We start from the raw sequence: 22,283 nt of genomic DNA on the forward strand, positions 1-22,283 counted from the left end.
TCAGGAGGCAGTTAAGGTGGTCTGGTATTTCCATCTCTCGAAGAATTTTCCACAATTTGCTGTGATCCACAGGTCAAAGGCTTTAGCATAGTCAATAAAGCAGAAATAGATGTTTTCCTGGAATTCCCTTGCTTTCATTCTGACCCAGCTGATGTTGGCAATTTGAACTCTGGTTCCTCTGCTTTTTCTAAATCCAGCTTGTACATCTGGAATTTCTTGATTCATGTACTGTTGAAACACAAAGTAATTCTTAAGACCAAGATGAGAGCATACAGGACTCAGGGGAGAGAATAGGACTTTAGTGAAGAATATCTAAGAGCTCCAGGACTACCCCCAGTCTTGTCAAAATATGGCCCTTGGAGAAGACCCAAATATAACCATAAATTCATCAGTGACCTAGACACAGAATAATAGATCCTGGCCCTGGGAGCCAAAAAAAAAAAAGGTCTAAGGAAAGAAGGTGTTGCTGGATGATACACAAGGACAGTGGTCAACTGTTCAAATCACTGTTCAAAGTATACATACTACTCACTGAAGATTCTTGTCTTCTCAGGAAGCCACATTTATTCTAACTCTTAACTTTTTTCTAGGCCTGCTATGACTACTGCTTGCTCCTTACCTGATTAGGAAATAAATCCTGACTCTGACTGTGACAAGTTCTGACATTCGGCCATCTGTTAAGATTAGGTCCTCCCAGAAGGTGACACAGAGCCAAGAGTTTAAGTGGGAGTGATTTAGTAAGTAAGTGTTCCCAAGAGCAGGCAGTAAATGAATGGAAGAATCAAGATAAGAAAGAGGAAGAAGTCAAGCACATCTCAGCCTCAGCCTGATTCCATGGGCACCTCATTCAAAAGTGTAATTTCATGAACATTTATTCACTAAAAGCATCAAGTTGTGCATACAAAAAGGATAAATTTTAAGACAGATAGGTATAAGTTTTGCCTCAGTGAGAGAGAAATAGATAAACAGAACAACAACTGGAGACAGAAAGTCTAGGCTACTCTTTAGAAAATGTTAACATGAATGAGGAAGAGAAATAGATGGTTTATGAAGGGATAAGTACACTTTAAGTGAAAGCCACTTTTAGATAGAAGAAATAATGTCATTCTCTATGTTAGTTTAAATGACACAGTACCATAGGAAGAAATTCTGATGCCTGAATGAAAGGGGAGGATTTTCAAGTAATTAATCTAAAATGGCAACTATTCACTAAGCCCCTACAATATGTCAGTTGCTAGATGACATATTACATATACTATTTCATGCACTCCCTAATTACTGCTTCCTTGGGAAATGAATTATCATATATCTTCAATTACTGATAAGAAAAGTAAGGTTCAGAGAGATTAAATACATTACCAAGGGACACACAGCCAGAGGGTATTAGAACTAGACTTCAAACTTATCTTTTACTCCAAAAATGCTGTTTCCCTAAGAGCCCAACCCACCTAACTTTGTTAATGACTTCAGCAATCCGCACAATTGACCTAGTGTACTGTCTAGGGCAGAATATGATCCAACCATAAAAAAAATCAATGACTTTATTTAAGAAGCCAAGCCAGCAAGTGGTCTTCAGATCCCACCCAAACCAATCACCAAGGTACATCTAATATACATATGAAATATTTTAAGCTGAAAAACTCTGAGATGAAATATTCAGAACAAGGGCTGAATTCTGTTTTTCAGAAAGTATGGCATTTTCAGACCCTAATGAAGATGCTAATTCCCCCACCACAGAAAGGAGGTGAATTTTAAACATTCCCACTGTCACAGATTATAAAAGAAAACTAAGTGCTGACTATCTTGGATGATCTGGCACCCCAACATAGAGCTGTGCTATAGGATAGAGTTCCATGTATAAGGAAAGAGCATTTGCTCTGCAACCAGTGGTAGGCATTTGCCGAGCTTGTGGAAATAACCAAGAGATCTCTAAAAATATCAATGGAAGGAATCTATTCAGAAATTTTGGCAATTACAGATTCACAAATTGTAATCTAGAATTTTATACCAAAAATGAAAGTTTCAGCATATTTTGGTATCATAATCACAAAAACAGCTCCCCAAAGATGTCCACATTCTGATCCTCAGAATATCTGAATATGGTACTTTACATGATGAAAGACTTTGAATGTATGATTACATTAAGGGTCTTAAAATAGGGAATTTATTCTGTATTATATGGGTGTGATTAATGCAAACACACTCCCCTATAAGAAGAGTCCTTATAGGAGTGAAGCAAGAGGGGATTTTGCAGAAAGTTTTCACTTTCATCTCAGGTTCAAGGATTTGTTAAAGTCATTCATTATATACAAATAAATAGTACCAATATTTATGAGAACTATCTAGCTTATTCTCAATATACTAACATTAACTGAAAAGGGAAATAGAAATAGTAGAGGCTAAGAGGAGAGTGAAAAAGTTGGCTTAAAGCTCAACATTCAGAAAATGAAGATCATGGCATCCGGTCCCATCACTTCATGGGAAATAGATGGAGAAACAGTGGAAACAGTGTCAGACTATGTTTTTTGGGACTTCAAATTCACTGCAGATGGTGATTGCAGCCATGAAATTAAAAGATGCTTACTCCCTGGAAGAAAATTATGACCAACCTAGATAGCATATTCAAAATCAGACACATTACTTTGTCAACTAAGGTCCATCTAGTTAAGGCTATGGTTTTTCCAGTAGTCATGTATGGATGTGAGAGTTGGACTGTGAAGAAGGCTGAGCACCAAAGAATTGGTGCTTTTGAACTGTGGTATTGGAGAAGACTCTTGAGAGTCCCTTGGACTGCAAGGAGATCCAACCCATTCATTCTGAAGGAGATCAGCCCTGGGATTTCTTTGGAAGGAATGATGCTAAAGCTGAAACTCTAGTACTCTGGCCACCTCATGTGAAGAGTTGACTCACTGGAAAAGACTTTGATGCTGGGAGGGATTGGGGGCAGGAGGAGAAGGGGATGACAGAGGATGAGATGGCTGGATGGCATCACTGACTCGATGGACGTGAGTCTGAGTGAACTCCGGGAGATGGTGATGGACAGGGAGGCCTGGTGTGCTGCAATTCATGGGGTCGCTAAGAGTCAGATATGACTGAGCGACTGAACTGAACTGAACATTACCAAACTGGGTTTGAGCAACATCCAGACTTAAACAGTGGTTGGAAGTCCTGTGACACAGCACATCTGGAGTCCCAATTGGGAAAATGTCCCAGACTGTGCATCCACTCCATGGGTGAGAGTTCAAAAATAGCAGTTCAGGGTTCCTGCTTATAATTCCAGGATACAAATTAATATAGTCATTAGTCTGTGAGCAAATTGCAGCTCTGATTTCATGTTAATGCATAAAAATTGGAATGTTAAGCCCAGGACTTGGTTGGTCAGATCTCCTCCAGGGGCTCAACAATCAGTCCCCTATCATATCAATGGTGCCACAAGGCTTGCACTCAAAGAAGGCAATCATGCATAATCACATGTCAGGAGTGTCCAGGCAGGTTAGAAGGAAGGCCTGCTCTGCTTTGTCTCTGAAGTCTAAACAAGACTATCTTATTTCTCAAAGGATCAGAGTTAAAGATTAGTAAATGTTATGCCATTGACTTTGAACATGAAGTTAGGGCCCATCAGCCCAAAAATGCAGGTAATAGATTCTCTCCTCAAGTCTCCAGAAGGGAATACAGCTCTGCCAACACATATTTTAGTGAGACACCTTTTGGACTTCTGACCTCCTGAATTGTAAGATAAAAAATATCTGTTGGTTTGAACCAACTTGTTCTATGGTAATATGCTAAGGCATCAAGAAGAAACTAGTACATGACTATCTGGAGGCCTAGAGAAAAATATTGATGGATCTGAAAAGCTAATTTATATTCAAAAATGCAATTATCTTGGCCCAAGCTGCAGAGATATTTAAAATTAATACCAAAGTCTAGAAGTCCCTTAGACACAGAGCCTCAGGTAAAGATTGAGGGCAGGTGGTGTACATAGGAGGTGATGACAGGAATAAAGAGTGAAAGAGCAGGGAAGAGTGGATTCATGTCAATGTATGGCAAAACCAATACAGTATTATAAAGTAAAATAAAGTAAAAATAAAAAGTTAAAAAAAAAAAAAGAGTAAACCAGAAAAGGAAGAGGAAACCAAGAATGGTACATTATCAGTGTCACTGCTGAAGGCCATGGTAGCCACTTGTTCCTCTAAGAAGAATGCAACATGCTTCCCAGAATTGGGCTTCCTTTGTGGCTCAACTGGTAAAGAATCCATCTATAATGCAGAAGAGACCTGGGTTTGATCCCTGGGTTGGGAAGATGCCCTCGGGAAGGAAAAGGCTACCCACACCACTATTCTGGCCTGGAGAATTCCATGGACTTTATAGTCCATGGGGTCACAAAGAGTCAGACACGACTGAGCGACTTTCATTCTCACTTACTTTTTTCCAGAATTAACCATCCAGTGTAGGGAGGCTAGAGCATTGCTCCACTGCCTCCAGTCCCCTACTGTATGAAGATTAACCCACATCATCCAACTAGACTGCAAGACTGGAGAATTCCCTAAAATGGGAAGTAGACATGATGGATTTGTGAGAAAATCTGACCTTGCACAGAACTCTTATTCACAGTTATAGATTAATCATAGGTAGGTCAAGAGTATGTGATGAAGGGCATCAAAAGAATTTGTCATAGTTAGTGTTTTATAAAAATAGTGATTCTGAGGAGATTAAAAAGAAAATCACAAACCCACCAAAAGGCAAAAGGAATAAAATATAGGTAGGCATTATGCCAAAGAATTAATACAAATTAACAATAGGCACATGAAAAATGGTAGCATTCATAAATAGTGGTAAGTGCAAATGAAAGCAATGAATAACCTCTTGACTATCAAATTAATACTTCTACACTAATGAAGAGAGTGTAAACTATACCAGTTTCTCTGGGAGTTATTTTTGTCTTTTGTATTAAAGGAATGAAAACATGAATTTTCTTTTACTCATCATTCTCAGTTCTAATAAAAAGGAAATTAATAACATATTTAATAATGTAAATATATTGTAACCGGAGACTGCTTAAATAAATCTTAGGATAAAAATATAATGAGATATTAGCCATTATTACATTGTAACTATTTTTAGACATGACAATATATTCACAACTTATTAAATATGTAAGTAGGCACCCGTAGGGTGATTCAGTTTTCTATAAAAATATTTTATACCTGAAACTATACAGTTCAGTTTTTCAGAAGTAATTATCTTTGGAGTTTGGTTTATTTGTCAATATTTTCTGCAAAGAGTATATATTTCTTTTGTAATACACTTCAAATTAGGATTCCTCAGAAAGAACCCCACACTATAATAATAGTGGTCAGTTTCATCAAATAATTCTTTAACTGAATAGTAAAACTACAGATAGTAGAATATAACTACTTGATATTCTCAAAGGATTTGTCCTGAGACATTGGAGGATTCATTTCTTAAAAAAATATATCATTCTAATCACTTGAATTTTCTTATAATACAGTAGAGTATTACACACACAAAAATAAGTGAAATAAGGATTCCAGATCCTTAATAATCCTATAAGACTTTAAAATTTGTTCATGAAATTAAGATTTATCATGAGCAAAACAAGCCATATTGCATCAGCACTCTGATATTCAAAATAAGTGTTTATCATAAAAAAAAAAAAACTCAAGCAGAGATAACTTAGAGCATACAGTAGGATGAATTAGATTTCTGGAGTATATCTGAGTTCACCCCAGTCTACTGTATACAAACAAAAGAAAAGAGCCACCCATTTGCAATGAAATGCAGGTAGTTGATGGTCAACTCTACTTTTTAAAATATGCATGCATACAAGACAAACTATCCATCCTATGAATTCATTCAAATGCATGTAAAAAATCCAGGTTCTACGGTAGTGTTCATAGATTAATTCATTCTCAACAAATAATGTTACTGTTTTCATTAGGTCCTAAAATAAAGCACCTACCCTATATGTAGTGATCATGCCTTTAAAAAAAAAATGGAGCACAATTGCCTTACAATGTTGCATTAATTTCTCCTGTACAGTGAAATGAATCAGCTATATGTATACATATACTCCATCCCTCTTGGATTTCCTTCCATCACCACTCCATCTCATCCATCTAGGTTATCACAGAGCACAAAGCTGAGCTCCCTGTGCTATACATCAGGTTCCCATTAGCTATAAAATTTACACTTGGTAGTGTGTATATGTCAATCCTAATCTCCCAATTTGTCCCAATCTTCCTTATCCCCTGTGTCTACATGTCCATTCTCTATATCTACATCACTACCTGTGCTCTTCAAATAGGTTTGTGAGTACTATTTTTATAAATTCCACAGATATACATTAATATATATTTGCTTTTCTCTTTCTGACTTACTTCAGTCTGCATGACAGATTTTAGATCTATTGACGTCTCTATAAATGATGTGATTTCATTCCATTTTATGGTTTAGTATTATTTCATTGTAAATATGTACCATATCTTATTTATTCAGTCATCTGTTGATGGACATTTAGGTTGCTTCCATGTCCTGCACTATACTTTGCCACTCTGTCACGTCTGACTCTTTGTGACCCCATGGACTATAACCTGCCAGGTTCCTCTGTCCATGTTGATTCTACAGGTAAGAATACTGGAGTGGATTGCCATGCCCTCCTCCAGGGCATCTTCCCAACCCAGGGAATGAACCCTGGTCTCTCACATTGCAGGCAGATTCTTTACCATCTGAGCCACCAGAAAAGTCCAAGTCCATGTCCTGGCTATTGTAAACAGTGTTGCAATGAACACTGGGATACACATGTCTTTTTGCATTATAATTTTCTCAGGGTATATGGCAAGTAGTGGAATTTCTGGGTCATAGACAACCCTCAGAATAGGAGAAAATATTTGCAAGCAAAGCAACTGACAAGACATTAATTTCCAAAATGTACAAACAGCTCAAGCAACTCAAAATCAAAACAAAAACAACCTAATCAAAAAAAAAAGGGCAGAATATCTAATCAGACATTACTGCAAATAAGATATATAGATGACCAAGAGACACATGTAAAGATGCTCAACATCACTAATTATTAGAGAAATGCAAGTCCAAACTATAATGAGGTATCACCTCACATCATTCAGAATGTCGACCTCCAAAAGATCTATAAACAATAAAAGTTAGAGAGTATATTGAGAAAAAGGAACTCTCTTGCACTGTTGGTGGGACTGTAAATTGATACAGCCACTATGGAGAACAGTGTGGAGGATCCTTAAAAAATTAAAAATAATTATGCATTTTTATTTCTGTATTTTCTGATGTTTTGACATCTGGAGCCCTGATGATGCTGGAGAGACTGGTCCTTCTAGGGCAAATTAATACCCAGAGGTAGTAAACTGATACTCAGAGCATGCTTTTCATAAGCACACTAATCCATCCAGAACTAGCACCAACTTCCTCTATGGGTTTCTTATATGTTAGACCAATATTTTCTCATTCTACTCACCCTTGTGCCAGGTGTCAGGCAATCAAGAGTATGTCCTATGCCCTGGAGTCAGATGAAATTATTCATTTAGTCAACCCCAAACAGTCAGCTTACCTGTCTCACTCATTCAGTTCAGCTCAGTCCAGTTGCTCAGTCATGTCCGACTCTTTACAACCCCATGAATCACAGCACACCAGGCCTCCCTGTCCATCACCAACTCCCGGAGTTCACTCAGACTCACATCCATCGAGTCAGTGATGCCACCCAGCCATCTCATCCTCTGTTGTCCCCTTTTCCTCCTGCCTCCAATCCCTTTCAGCATCAAAGTCTTTTCCAATGAGTCAATTCTTCGCATGAGGTGGCCAAAGTACTGGAGTTTCATCTTTAGCATCATCCCTTCCAAAGAACACCCAGGACTGATCTCCTTTAGAATGAACTGGTTGGATCTCCTAGCAGTCCAAGGGACTCTCAAGAGTCTTCTCCAACACCACAGTTCAAAAGCATCAATTCTTTGGCACTCAGCTTTCTTCACAGTCCAACTCTCACATCCATACATGACTACTGGAAAAACCATAGCCTTGACTAGACGGACTTTAGTTGGCAAAGTAATCTCTCTGCTTTTGAATATGCTATCTAGGTTGGTCATAACTTTCCTTCCAAGAAGTGTCTTTTAATTTCATGGCTGCAATTACCATCTGCAGTGATTTTGGAGCCCAGAAAAGTAGTCTGACACTGTTTCCACTGTTTCCACTGTTTCCCCATCTATTTGCCCTGAAGTGATGGGACCAGATGCCATGATCTTAGTTTTCTGAATGTTGAGCTTTAAACCAACATTTTCACGAGGCAGGTCAGGTGGTCTGGTATTCCCAGCTCTCTCAGAATTTTCCACAGTTTATTGTGATCCACATAGGCAAAGGCATAGTCAATAAAGCAGAAATAGATGTATTTTCTGGAACTCTCTTACTTTTCTGATGATCCAGTGGATGTTGGCAATTTGATCTCTGGTTCCTCTGCCTTTTCTAAAACCAGCTTGAACATCTGGAAGTTCACGGTTCACATACTGTTGAAACCTGGCTTGGAGAATTTTGAGCATTACTTTACTAGCGTGTGAGATGAGTGCAATTGTGTGGTAGTTTGAGCATTCTTTGGCATTGCCTTTCTTTGGGATTGGAATGAAAACTGACCTTTTCCAGTCCTGTGGCCACTGCTGAGTTTTCCAAATTTTCTGGCATATTGAGTGCAGCACTTTCGCAGCATCATCTTTCAGGATTTGAAATAGCTCCACTGGAATTCCATCACCTCCACTAGCTTTGTTCGTAGTGGTGCTTTCTAAGGCCCACTTGACTTCACATTCCAGGATGTCTGGCTCTAGGTGAGTGATCACACCATCATGATTATCTGGGTCGTGAAGATCTTTTTAATACAGTTCTTCTGTGTATTCTTGTCATCTCTTCTTAATATCTTCTGCTTCTGTTAGGTCCATACCATTTCTGTCCTTTATTGTGTCCATCTTTGCATGAGTTGTTTCCTTGGTATCTCTAATTTTCTTGAAGAGATCTCTAGTCTTTCCCATTCTGTTGTTTTCCTCTATTTCTTTGCATTGATCACTGAGGAAGGCTTTCTTATCTTTTCTTTTTATTCTTTGGAACTCTGCATTCAGATGCCTATATCTTTCCTTTTCTTCTTTGCTTTTCACTTCTCTTCTTTTCACAGCTATTTGTAAGACCTCCCCAGACAGCCACTTTGCTTTTTTGAATTTCTTTTCCATGGGGATGGTCTTGATCCCTGTCTCCTGTACAATGTCTCAAACCTCCGTCCATAGTTCATCAGGCACTCTATCTATCAGATCTAGGCCCTTAAATCTATATCTCACTTCCACTGTATAATCATAAGGGATTTGATTTAGGTCATACCTGAATGACCTAAATCATTGCTTCTGTCATAAACCACAATGAAGACTCTTACCCACATTTCCCCTGGCTTCCCCTGCCTCTTGATCCATTCCAGTGCCACCTATGTGGTATGGTTTAACCCCTCCTCTTGGAAACTGTGAGTAACTGTCTTTTCAATAGCAATTTTCTTCTGGTCTGTTGGCTTCACCATACTAGCATAATAATAAGACCTATATTTTCAAACAATATATGACTGCAGATAGCACCTGTTGATGGGTCCAGATTAGATATGATATATATAAATAGCAATGCCAAATGTCACATTAACTATCTAGTTCTTGTCTGATGTGCTTCATATTTCATATGGACTTTATAACAGTTGTTTTTTTCAGTGTCGAGAAGAGTGTATTTCAGAGGCCAATGAAAATATCCAAGTAAAAGAAATAGTCCTCACAAATCACCAAATTAAAGGAGGTTTCAATGTGCCTAGCAACATTGTTCATCTGATTGATTCTGTCTCACGTTGGTGCATTTGCCTGTTCAGAGATTACTTCCAGTGCTGCAGGCTGCTTCACAGCACAGGAAGAAAGCAGGGCTGATCCAGCTGGCTCTGTACCAGCAGCACTTCTGCCACCAGCTTTAGTTCTGCCCCACTTACCATCCTCAAGACTGCTGCCGCCCTGCATGTGCCAGCCTTTCATAATTTCCCATGATCTTGCCCAGAATTCCACAAAAATATAATACTTGTTCAAGCTGAAAATACGTCCAAAATGTTAACTCTGCCCTCTGAAGAAAAGATTGCTTCTTTACCATAAGTCTACCTGATTCCAGCCTCAAAAGAGAGAGGAAAGTGTGGTTAATTACATCGCTCTGTTTTTGTGCTTACATCTGGTTTCTCCCTCTGGAATCCACTGTAACAGTATCACATACCTATGGATCATATAGGTAATAGCAGCCTCTTGATAATCTATAGTCTTGTTAAATATTCCTTTGACTCAGGGATCCTTTACAACAGATCTGCTAACCTCTTCATCCCTGGGAAGCTTGACTTCAGGATCAGGGCATAAAATTAAAACTTTCAATCATGTCTCCTCCATCCTCAAGTGACACCCCAGGTTGAGCTGTGTATCTAGGGACTGAACCATAATTTTCAAATAAAAGTGCTTACTTTTCAGGACATTCATGAATTTTGTTTACATGTAATTCATTCATGCGCCCATATGAATCAATGTGTTTTTCCTTTTTATTTAGAGAAAAAGTGGTTTAGTGTGTAAGGTCTGGAGCAGACTGCCTGGTCCTAGATCTTGACACTGACATTTACCAGCCGTGTGATCTTGGACAAGCCGCTTAGTTTCCCTATGCCTCAGTTTCCTTATCTGCCAAATAAAGATAATAATAAAAGTACCTAACTGATATTCTTTAGGTAGGGAGTGTGATTAAGTGAGGTAATACTCTTAAATCATTAGAAACAGTATCTAGAATTCAATAAATTTTAACTACTATTATATAACTCCAATCTGTCTTTTAAGGCCTAGCTCATATTGATTCTGTTATATGAACAGTACCCAGATTTTGTGTACATAATAAACAGTTGAAGACTCTGTTTTTGAAGGCAGAGTCTCATGCCCCAGTCCAGACAGAATGATTGAGTAGGGCTAGATGTGCCTTAAAAATCTACATTCTTAACAAGCATTTCAGGTGTTCTTATACAAGTAACTGGAACTATATAAGACAGCACTGTTCTAAGTCATCTCTAATTACTTTTTGTCCACCTATGAGCCTTGCTGTTCTAAATTTATATAGCAGTTGCCACTTGGCATTTACTAACTTATGTTTCATGTTTAAGGTATATCATCAAGTAAGATTGTAAATTACTCCAATACAGGAATTTAATTTTCTTCAGTTTGGTATTCTCCATAGCACAGAATAGTGTCTTTCTTACACACCAATGTAGGATATAAATTAGTTTCTTGATAGTTTGATTATTGAAGCTTCCAGCTTCAAATGTACAAACCCAAGTCTTCTAACTGAATTCAGTTTTAAATAAGCAGCACTAGCTCTGCCCTTAAATGCAGTCTCAGGATATTATGTCAGTTTTTCTAAAAATGTAATTATTTAATATGCTGTATTTACATTTTGATTTTATGAGATAATAGTGTGTTAAATTATGAATTTTATTAGACTCCAAATACATTACAGATAAAATTTTAAGGCACTGAGAAATTATGTGACATTCTCAAAATGATTTGTATAAGTTTGGATATGTCCAGAAGAAACAATAACATGAAGAAGACCTTGGACAACCACTGTTATCCATAATCTAAATGTCATATTTCATTGTAGTATTTTGAGTTAATTATGTGAAATTATAAATTCTCAGTAATGAAAAAAGAAAATTTCTTGACATTTTTCCAAACTTATCCACAAACAGTAGTCATATGGTTAGCTTCAATATAGCTCAGTAGTTACAGATTAGAATCCCCTGGGAAAATTTAAAAAGTACTGATACCCAGAGAAAAAATCCCAAACCAATGAAATGAGAATCTCTAGAGGTATGACTAAAGGTTCAGAATCTATAAAGTTTCTCAGATGACTGCAATATGGAACAAGTTTGAGGACCACTGGGACCACTTGATTAGAATACATTCATCCAAGTTTAATAAGCATAAATGTCCAGCTCTCAGTCCTAATAATATGTAAAAAGCAGAGAAATGTAAAAAGTCCCCAAAATTATTCTGTTTCATAGTAAGCCATAAAAGATGCTCATCTAATTATGTTTTCCATTTTACAGGTGAGAAGTGGAGACAAAGAAATATTGTTCTAGATCTCTCATTAGCGGGAAATTATGTCACAAGATACTATTTCCTGATGGTATTACCACTACAGTTGACATAAAATATCCTCTCTAACCCAACCTAAGTTTGAAAGAAGAGGATAAAATAAGTTCACTGGACTGCTGAGGCAGGAGATGAAGGATTTTTAAGGAATAGGAGATTAGATGAGTGAACCTAACAGTGGGCAAAATTTATACTTTACTGAAGTTTCATTGAATAAATATATCTGATCCACTTACAACTGTACCTGCGTATAAAAAGGACCACTTAAGTATTTTCTATTTTAGAATGATTATGTGAAGAATACCTCTACCTGTAATATGCCTCAGGGAAAGTGTTGTGCTGATAAAGTCAGATATACTGTAACACAAGAAAAATTAAAATATGCTCACAAAACAGTAAGTTAAAATGGCAGCAATCACAGACCCTTTCTTTTTTATGAGACTTTTAAGTAGACTATGACATATTTGAGGGTTAAAATTTTATGAAATTACTAAAAATGATGTTTCTTTAAGGTTAAGATAATACAAAAACATCTTTATGTTACAATGTTAAATTAAAAAGTCAGAATTAAACATGATGCAAAGTATGATCACAGCCATGTTAAACAAACAAACTACACATTTGCACAGGAAATCTCTAAAGAAAAACACCTCAGACTGTGTTGGCTTTGAGTGACAGAAACATGACTTTTTGTCTATTTTTTTATGTAGCAAATGCTCTATCATAAGCAGGCATTATTTTTATAATAAAAATTAATGACTTTTAAAATATGGAATATAAATGAATTCTGTTTGTATTTAAGTCTGAGACTGATAATGTCTAGTACATACATGTTATACATGGCACATGTCCTCACAAACTACAATGGTACTACTAATACTAATGTGTTTATACATGTACAAGTATTCGATGTATACAAAGGTTTTTTTCAGACAATACAGGAAAGTCAAGCCTGAAATCTATGGGCATTAAGTAGCCCCACCATGGAGGGTGTGGAGAAGGAAATGGCAATCCACTCCAGTATACTTTCTGGAAGAATCCCATGAACAGAAGAGCCTGGCAGGCTACAGTCCATGCGGTCACAAGAGTCAGACATGACTTAGCACCTAAACCATGACCACCACCACCGTGGAAGGTGAAAGCTGAGGCAGACCTTGTCTTATTTATTTCTTACTAAATAAAATATTTAAGGACTGCAACTGACAAAACTATAATACAAATTCAGAACTTGTGGCAAATGTAGAGCACTCCAAAATTCCACCATGATTAACCTATTCATACCAACTTGTTCCTCTCTCTTGATAACATAAAAAATCTAATGTTTAGTTAGGAGTTTTATGAAGTTCTGGGGATTCACAACAAGGTGTAAGGTACATGTGGAGTTTCTAAAATTCTGTTTGCTCATATTTCTATAAAAATGTAAGTTATACCAGCACCCCCAAATAATCCTTTAAGGCCCAGTATGAATAGAAATCACAGTTAAGGGCAGCAGGGCCATTGTACTCTCTAAGTGCCCAAACATCATGATGGACTTCCAGTAGGGTAATCTCATGAGGCTTAATGGGCCAATCATGCTTCAGAGGAGTTGACAAGATTCAATACACTACTATACAGATTTCTCAAGAACTTGTTAGGCAACGTAGCATCTTATGAACCAGCTCTTTAAACAGACTTTTAAGAGATGAATTTTATCCTTCAAGTCCTACAGGTTTTCCTTCTAGTTCCCTCCCTAGCCTCCCTGCCACACCCCTAGCCCTGGTTCCTTGTCACCTTTGCTGCTCCATGGAGTTAGTTGTCCCACCCACCAGCCTCAAGAACTTTGTTCTCAACTGCTGCTAAAAAGAGCTTCCTGTTATATCCCAAGAGGATTTGCCTCTTGGCTGGCAACTCACTCCAGTACCTTTGCCTGGCATATCCCGTGGATGGAGGACCCTGGTAGGCTGCAGTCCATTGGGTCACTAGGAGTCGGACACGACTGAGCAACTTCACTTTCACTTTTCACTTTTATGCACTGGAGAAGGAAATGGCAACCCACTCCAGTGTTCTTACCTGGAGAATCCCAGAGACGAGGGAGCCTGGTGGGCTGCCATCTATGGGGTCGCACAGAGTCGGACATGACTGAAGCGACTTAGCAGCAGCAGCAGCAGCAGCAGAGGGATACTAATGAAGAAGGCAATGGCAGCCCACTCCAGTACTCTTGCCTGGAAAATCCCATGGATGGAGGAGCCTGGTGGGCTGCAGTCCATGAGGTCGGTAAGAGTCGGACATGACTGAGCGACTTCACTTTCAAGCTTCGCTTTCATACATTGGAGAAGGAAACGGCAACCCACTCCAGAGTTCTTGCCTGGAGAATCCCAGGGACCGGGGAGCCTGGTGGGCTGCCATCTGTGGGGCCGCATAGAGTTGGACATGACTGAAGCAACTTAGCAGTAGCAGCAGAAGGATACTAAACAGTATAAAAACACATCTATTATCATGATCTCAAAATTCATCTTTATCTTTATTTGACCTCACCTCTTTCCTTCCTGTGTCATCTCCATTTTCATAGCAGAACTATATTGCATCTCCTCAGGCATTTTGTTCATCAAATAACCCCACCTATAATTCCTCCATTTCTTTCTAGAGGCCTCTTTTTCTTCCTTCAGCTAAAAATAAAACTTGTTGAATCACTATATTCAAATCATGCACAAGCTGAACTCTATCTGCTTTGTGAACTTCCCCTGCTCGCCACCCCATTGTCTTTAATTTCCATCTCCACAAAGGACCATTCAACATTTACTGAATATTCCTTTTTTTAGTATAAATTTATTTACTTTAATTGGAGGCTAATTACTTTAAAATATTGTAATTGTTTTGCCATACATCAACATGAATCTGCCACAGGTGTACACATGTTCCCCATCCTGAACCCTCCTCCCACCTCCCTCCCCGTACCATCTCTCTGAGTCATCCCAGTGCACCAGCCCCAAGCATCCTATATCATGCATTGAACCTGGGCTGGTGGTTCGTTTCATATTTGAAATTATACATGTTTCAATACCATTCTCCCAAATCATCCCACCCTCTCCCTCTCCCACAGAGTCTAAAAGACTGTTCTATACGTCTGTGTCTCTTATGCTGTCTTGCATACAGGGTTATCATTACCATCTTTCTAAATTCCATATATATGTGTTAGTATACTGTATTGGTGTTTTTCTTTCTGGCTTACTTCACTCTCTATAATAGGCTCCAGTTTCATCCACCTCAATAGAGCTGATTCAAATGTATTCTTTTTAATGGCTAAGTAATACTCCATTGTGTATATGTACCACAGCTTTCTTGTCCATTCATCTGCTGATGGACATCTAGGTTGCTTCCATGTCCTGACTATTATAAACAGTGCTGCAATGAACATTAGGTTACACGTGTCTCTTTCAGTTCTGGTTTCCTCGGTGTCTATGCCCAGTAGTGGGATTACTGGGTCATAAGGCAGTATTCCTAATTGTGTCACATCTTCATGCTCTTGCCTTGATGATGTCTTTAAAGGGAATTGTCTTGCCTTGAACTCCCCACCCTTTTCTAAGGAGTCTTCTAATCTTTCCTAGGGAAAGTGAGCTAATTCTTCCTCTGTATGTGTGTTCTCAGTCACTCAGTAATGCCCCACTCTTTGCAACTCCATGTGCTGCCTTCCAGGCTCCGCTGGCCATGAGAATCCTCCAGGCAAAAATACTAGAGTGGGTTAACATTTCCTACTCCAGGGGAACTTCCCAACCCAGAAATCAAATATGCATCTCTTGTTTCTCCTCCCTTAGCAGGTGGATTCTTTATCACTGTACCACCGGAGAACCCTAATTCTTCATCTACACTACCATTATAATCATCACATAAATTTCTTGTAAAACTCATTGCATTCTATGATAAATGGAAATTTGTGTTTCTATGATGCTATCTGATTTGAACTGCTCAATGTCAAGTTTTCTCTCTTACCCATGTTGTATTCCCTCCACTCTCACTGTATCAAATCACTGGTAAAGAATTGGGCACATACAGTGACCAAAATAATAATTTAATTACTATGGAAAAAAATGTATGATGATTAATGCTAGCATTTCAGTCATCCTAAGAAGCAATGTAGAAGGGAATTTCTGGTTAGGCAACTGGAACTTCCTGGAAATTATATAAACCAGTTGCCTTACTATGCAATTAAAATTGCTACAAGAGAAGTCAACTGCACAATAAATATTCTCTCTCCCTTTTAAATTAACATCAAACAAGCTTTCACTTTGAAGAACCAACTATAAAATTTAAGTGCTGTAATTAAACAAACATTACAACCAAATTAGTTTGGACTAAGCAGAATACTTACCGGCATGTATTTAATAGGGCATTAATATTACTAGCAGATCATGTAGAGGAAAATAGAGCTCAGGAGTCTAAAACATTACAATTTATCATATTTCAGATTTACCCTCTGTGAAAGAAAATTATAAATATAGGAAATTTAACATGAAATTAAACAAGTGTAACATATTTTCTTTCTAAGAGTTGACTCATTGGAAAGGACTTTAATGCTGGGAGGGATTGGGGGCAGGAGGATAAGGGGATGACAGAGGATGAGATGGCTGGATGGCATCACTGACTCGATGGACATGAGTCTGAGTGAACTCCGGGAGTTGGTGATGGACAGGGAGGCCTGGCGTGCTGTGATTCATGGGGTCGCAAAGAGTCGGACACAACTGAGCGACTGAACTGAACTGAACTGAACATATTTTCTAAGCAAGAAAGAGTTGCATCATAATTAACGGTATGATTTGGTCAAGTTAGAAAACTATGTGAATGTTTCTGACATTTATATCTCCACAGGAAATGTAAATATAACTAAATCCTATTTATCAACCTATGATAAATAGTTTGATAAATAGAAATTATGAAGAAATTATGATGGTATAAAGAAATATATATATATGTATATATATATATATGTGTGTGTGTGTGTGTGTGTGTGTGTGTGTGTGTGTACTCCTGATGCGTAACATTTACCAAGTCTCTAAATATAGCGGAGGGACAAGACACATGTTTCCTGACAATTCCAGTCACTGATTAATGACGAAAACAAGTTATATGTTCTAAGAGTCATTTAATAACCTTTTCTGTTTAAAAATTGTAATATTACTGTGTTTCCAATAGTTTTTTGTTTCGTTTTGTTTTGTTTTTCCTAATTTGGTTTAAGAAACAACAGAACCATGAATCACTAGGCTGGATAAAGAGAGGATAAACAACATTGCTATGTTGCTGTGGTTGCTAGGCTGCTAAAGGCTTGAAAGTTGTAATTTTCCTTATTTGATATAGATAAGTTGCTAAATGAGTATTAACACAATAGTTAATGCCTGGAGTAGTTGAAGTGACTTACTGGCATATTGACCACCATGAGATCTCTTCCATTCTTCCCAAGAGTGCAGTCTATTTCACTGTTCTCACAGCAAATTTTCATTGTGCAAGCACATCCAGATTTACTCATTTCAGTACCATTTTCATCAAACTATTTATCTGTTTAAGCAAAGGCACAAAATTGTTCCTAACCATGTAAAAGTAAAGTTCATCCTCCAAAATATATCTTTCAAGTAATAACACAATCTATCTACAATCACCTTTCCAATATTATAGTAACAGCTCTCCTAAAACAACCCTGTGACCTGTACAAACTTACTTCTGATCATAGCGTCTGTATTCATATGTCCATACTCAATCTACCCAATAGTTCCCATTTCTCTTTTCCTTACTATTCATTTTTTCCTCATTTTTTCTGACTTGTCCTGCTCTTTGTGTTTGTCCCAACCTCTTAATCAAATATCATGCATTCTCCAAGATGCTCATAATATAGTAAATGTTCATATATAAAAACATGAAAATACAAAAATATGAAAATGTTGACTGCTGAATCAGAATATAAGAATTTTAAGACAGAAAGCTTGTTGTACACTCTTTTTTGAAACTCCACGCAATCTATTGGAACACTTCACATAGTAGATCCTTGGTAATCCTTATTCTAACATCTAAGATTTTAAGGTGAAATGTAAAAGACACCTTTCCTCAAAAGACATCTCTATTACTCCAGTCATGCCAGGCATTCTGGCCTTCATTTGAAGCACTTCATTTGATTACTGTAGGTAATCCACTTTTTTAAATATTTCTTATTTATACTAAGAAAAATTCTATTTTACAGTCCCTTCCAACTGAGAGCCTTAGTTTTGTTCTCTAAAGTGACACAAACTAAGTCCAACTCATTTTAATTAATACTATTGCATTTACTTGAAGGCAGTTTACCATGTTTCTTTCTTAAGGTGTTTTTCTCCCTACTCAATACTTCTTATTCTACACATTATTCTTCATGTAACATAGCTTCCAGAAATCCTAGTCATACTTTTGGCCTATCCTGGACTCCAAGATATTTTTCAAATTTTCTGTTAGTGTGGTCATCAGACCAAAACATGAAACTTTAATTGTCATCTCACTGATGTACATTTCAGTGGAAGACCTGATTTGCTTCATCTTGACACTGAATTGCTAGTAGCAAAGTCTAAGTTAATGCTACTTATTTTAATATCACATAATAATCTTGGCTTAAATTAATGTCTATAAATATTTTTAATGCAAATTACTCTTTATTAAGGTGTTTGCATCTTGATCTTGCATGAATGTTTGTTGCTGTTAAACTCCTAATCTTACAGTAAACTTTCAAAGGGGGAGATACTGTTAGCTAGAAATGACTTTTCCTCCTTAGAGGAAACTTGTTGGAAAATGTGGATATGGAAGTAGTGACTTTCTTCCAATGATTGTAACCTGTCCTCATATATCTAAGAAACTGCCAGTTAGAAAAGAAACTAATCTGTGTATATTCAGATAACCAAATAATAAGTTAGTTGGATATAAATGGCAAAAACTTACTGTAAAGATAAATGAATTCTAACAATTAAAACTATCCAGTAAAATGGGTGGCCCTCAAAGAGATTATCTCATCATTGATTGTTTTTAAGCCATCCCTTTTCTAAAACTTTTAAGCTAGAGTGGAAATCTGTCAAGTGCAATAGGTTGTCAAGTGGAAGTCCCATGTAGAGTTCCCACACCTCAGAATCTTGTAGTGCAAGAAGATTTGAAAGTAATTTGAAATGATGCTCAATGTCAATAACCTCAGATATGCATATGACACCACTCTTATGGCTTAAAATAAAGAGGAACTAAAGATACTCTTGATGAAAGTGAAAGAGGAGAGTGAAAAGCTGGCTTACAACTCAACCTTCAAAAAAACTAAAATCATGGCATGCGGGCCCATCACTTCATGGCAAATAGATGGGGAAGCAATGGAAACAGTGAGAGATTTTTTTCTTGGGATTCAATATAACTGTGGATGGTGACTGTAGCCATGAAATTAAAAGATGATTGCTCCTTGGAAGAAAAGCTATGACCAACCTAGATAGCATATTAAAAAGCAGAGACATTACTTTGCTGACAAAGATCCATCTTGTCAAAGCTATGGTTTTTCCAGGAGTCATGTATGGATGTGAGAGTTGGACTATAAACAAAGCTGAGCGCCAAAGAATTGATGCTTTTGAACTGTGGTGTTGGAGAAGACTCTTGAGAGTCCCTTGGACTGCAAGGAAATCCAACCAGTCCATCCTAAAGGAAATCAGTCCAGAATATTTATTGGAAAGACTGATGCTGAAGCTGAAATTCCAATACTTTGGCCACTTGATTAAAAGAACTAACTCATTCAGAAAATCGCTGATGCTGGGAAAGATTGAAGGTGGGATGAGAAGGGGATGACAGAGGATGAGATGGTTGGATGGCATCACCAACTCGATGGTCATGAGTTTGAGCAAACTCTGGGAGTTGTTTGATGGACAGGGAAGCCTGGAATGCTGAAATCCATGGGGTTACAAGGAGTTGGACACTGAGCAACTGAACTGAACTGAACTCCACCAGACAAAAATATGCTTACTGTGTAATCAGTGCCTGACAATCATTATAAGTAGCCCATGGTAACTCATTTTGCCTTGATGGATATTGGCTGTCTTGGCTCTAAAATAAGAAAGACTCGCCTGGAGACTTACCATGTCTCCTTTTGAATAGAAGACTCTACAGTCTTCCTAAGTATATTCACATGATACATTAAAGAATTTGTTTTGAATATAGATGTGAGAGAGTTAATTCTTAGGTAGGTTGATAAGGAGTCTGGAGCTCTGGAGGAGAAAGTGGTCTGGGGCCCTCAAAGAGGAGAAAAGGACAAACATTTCTGTGTTTTTTTGTTTGTTTTTTACATTCCTTTAATCTTAGTCTGGAGAAGGCAATGGCACCCCACTCCAGTACTCTTGCCTGGAAAATCCTATGGACGGAGGAGCCTGGTAGGCTGCAGTCCATGGGGTCGCTAAGAGTCGGACACGACTGGGCAAATTCACTTTCATTTTTCATTTTCATGCATTAGAGAAGGAAATGGCAACCCACTCCATTGTTCTTTCCTGGAGAATCCCAGGGACTTGGGAGCCTGGTGGGCTGCCGTCTATGGGGTCACACAGAGTCGGACACAACTGAAGTGACTTAGCAGTAGCAGTAATCTTAGTCACAGAAAATGTTTTTTCCCTTAAGCCTAGAGATAATGATTACACAAAAAGTTCAGTTCAGTCACTCAGTCTTGTCCAACTCTTTGTGACCCCATGAATTGCAGCACACCAGGCCTTCTTGTTCATCACCAATCCTGGAGTTCACCCAAACTCATGTCCATTGAGTTGGCGATTCATTCCAGCCACCTCATCCTCTGTCATCCCCTTCTCCTCCTGCCCCCAATCCCTCCCAGCATCAGAGTCTTTTCCAATGATTCAACTCTTTGCATGAGGTAGCCAAATACTGGAGTTTCAGCTTCAGCATCAGTCCTTCCAATGAACACCCGGGACTGATCTCCTTTAGAAAGAACAGCTTGGATCTCCTCGTAGTCCAAGGGACTCTCAAGAGTCTTCTCCAACACTACAGTTCAAAAGCATCAATTCTTCAGTGCTCAGCTTTCTTCACAGTCCAACTCTCACATCCATACATGACCACAGGAAAAACCATAGCCTTGATTAGATGGACCTTTGTTGGCAAAGTAATGTCTCTGCTTTTGAATATGCTATCTAGGGTGGTCATAACTTTCCTTCCAAGGAGTAAGCCTCTTTTAATTTTATGTCTGCAATAACCATCTGCAGTGAATTTGGAAGCCAAAAAAAATAAATTCTGCCACTGTTTCCACTGTTTCCCCATCTATTTCCCATGAAGTGATGGGAGCAGGTGCCATGATCTTAGTTTTCTGACTGTTGAGCTTTAAGCCAACTTTTTCACTCTCCTCTTCCACTTTCATCAGGAGGCTATTTAGTTCCTCCTCATTTTCTGCCATAAGGGTGGTGTCATCTGCATATCTGAAGATATTGACATTTTTCCCAGCAATTTTGATTCCAGCTTGTGCTTCTTCCAGCCCAGCGTTTTCTCATGATGTACTCTGCATATAAGTTAAATAAGCAGGGTGACAATACATTAAATGTAACTCATCTTAAACTTTATACCAATGATTATATAACAATAATGTATCCTGCTTGAGGACATGTTTCTCCTTAAGAACTTTCTGACTAATCCCGGTCATCTTAAAGTGTATGTTGTGGGATTGGTTCTCATAATATCTTTCTTTCTATTGTTAGTTCTATCCTGTTAAAATGCAAATTGTCAGAGTGGGTCTGGTAATAACTTTTACAACCTTGAGATATTCTTTAATTTACTGTAATAACCAACTGAAAATGTATATAGCTCCCTTGCTAAGACTAGCAAGTGGGGCACATTCTGTCTCCCTTCTGATGTCTATATCAGATGCTGTCTCTGTCGTTTTCACTGTAATAAAAATTCTGCCACACAAAAGCAACTTAATGATCAAGCATGGTCACTGGCCCTGAAGCTAAATCTTCTTCTTTGGAGATCATGAATCTGACACCATTCACTGTAAGCTATCAGATAGATATTGGTGTTAAATAAATCAGCCTAAGGTTTAAAATAGCCAAATTTTCCTCCATTGGA

The sequence above is a fragment of the Capra hircus genome, chromosome 24 (genome assembly GCF_001704415.2).
Source record: "Capra hircus breed San Clemente chromosome 24, ASM170441v1, whole genome shotgun sequence".
NCBI classification, from domain to species: domain Eukaryota; kingdom Metazoa; phylum Chordata; class Mammalia; order Artiodactyla; family Bovidae; genus Capra; species Capra hircus.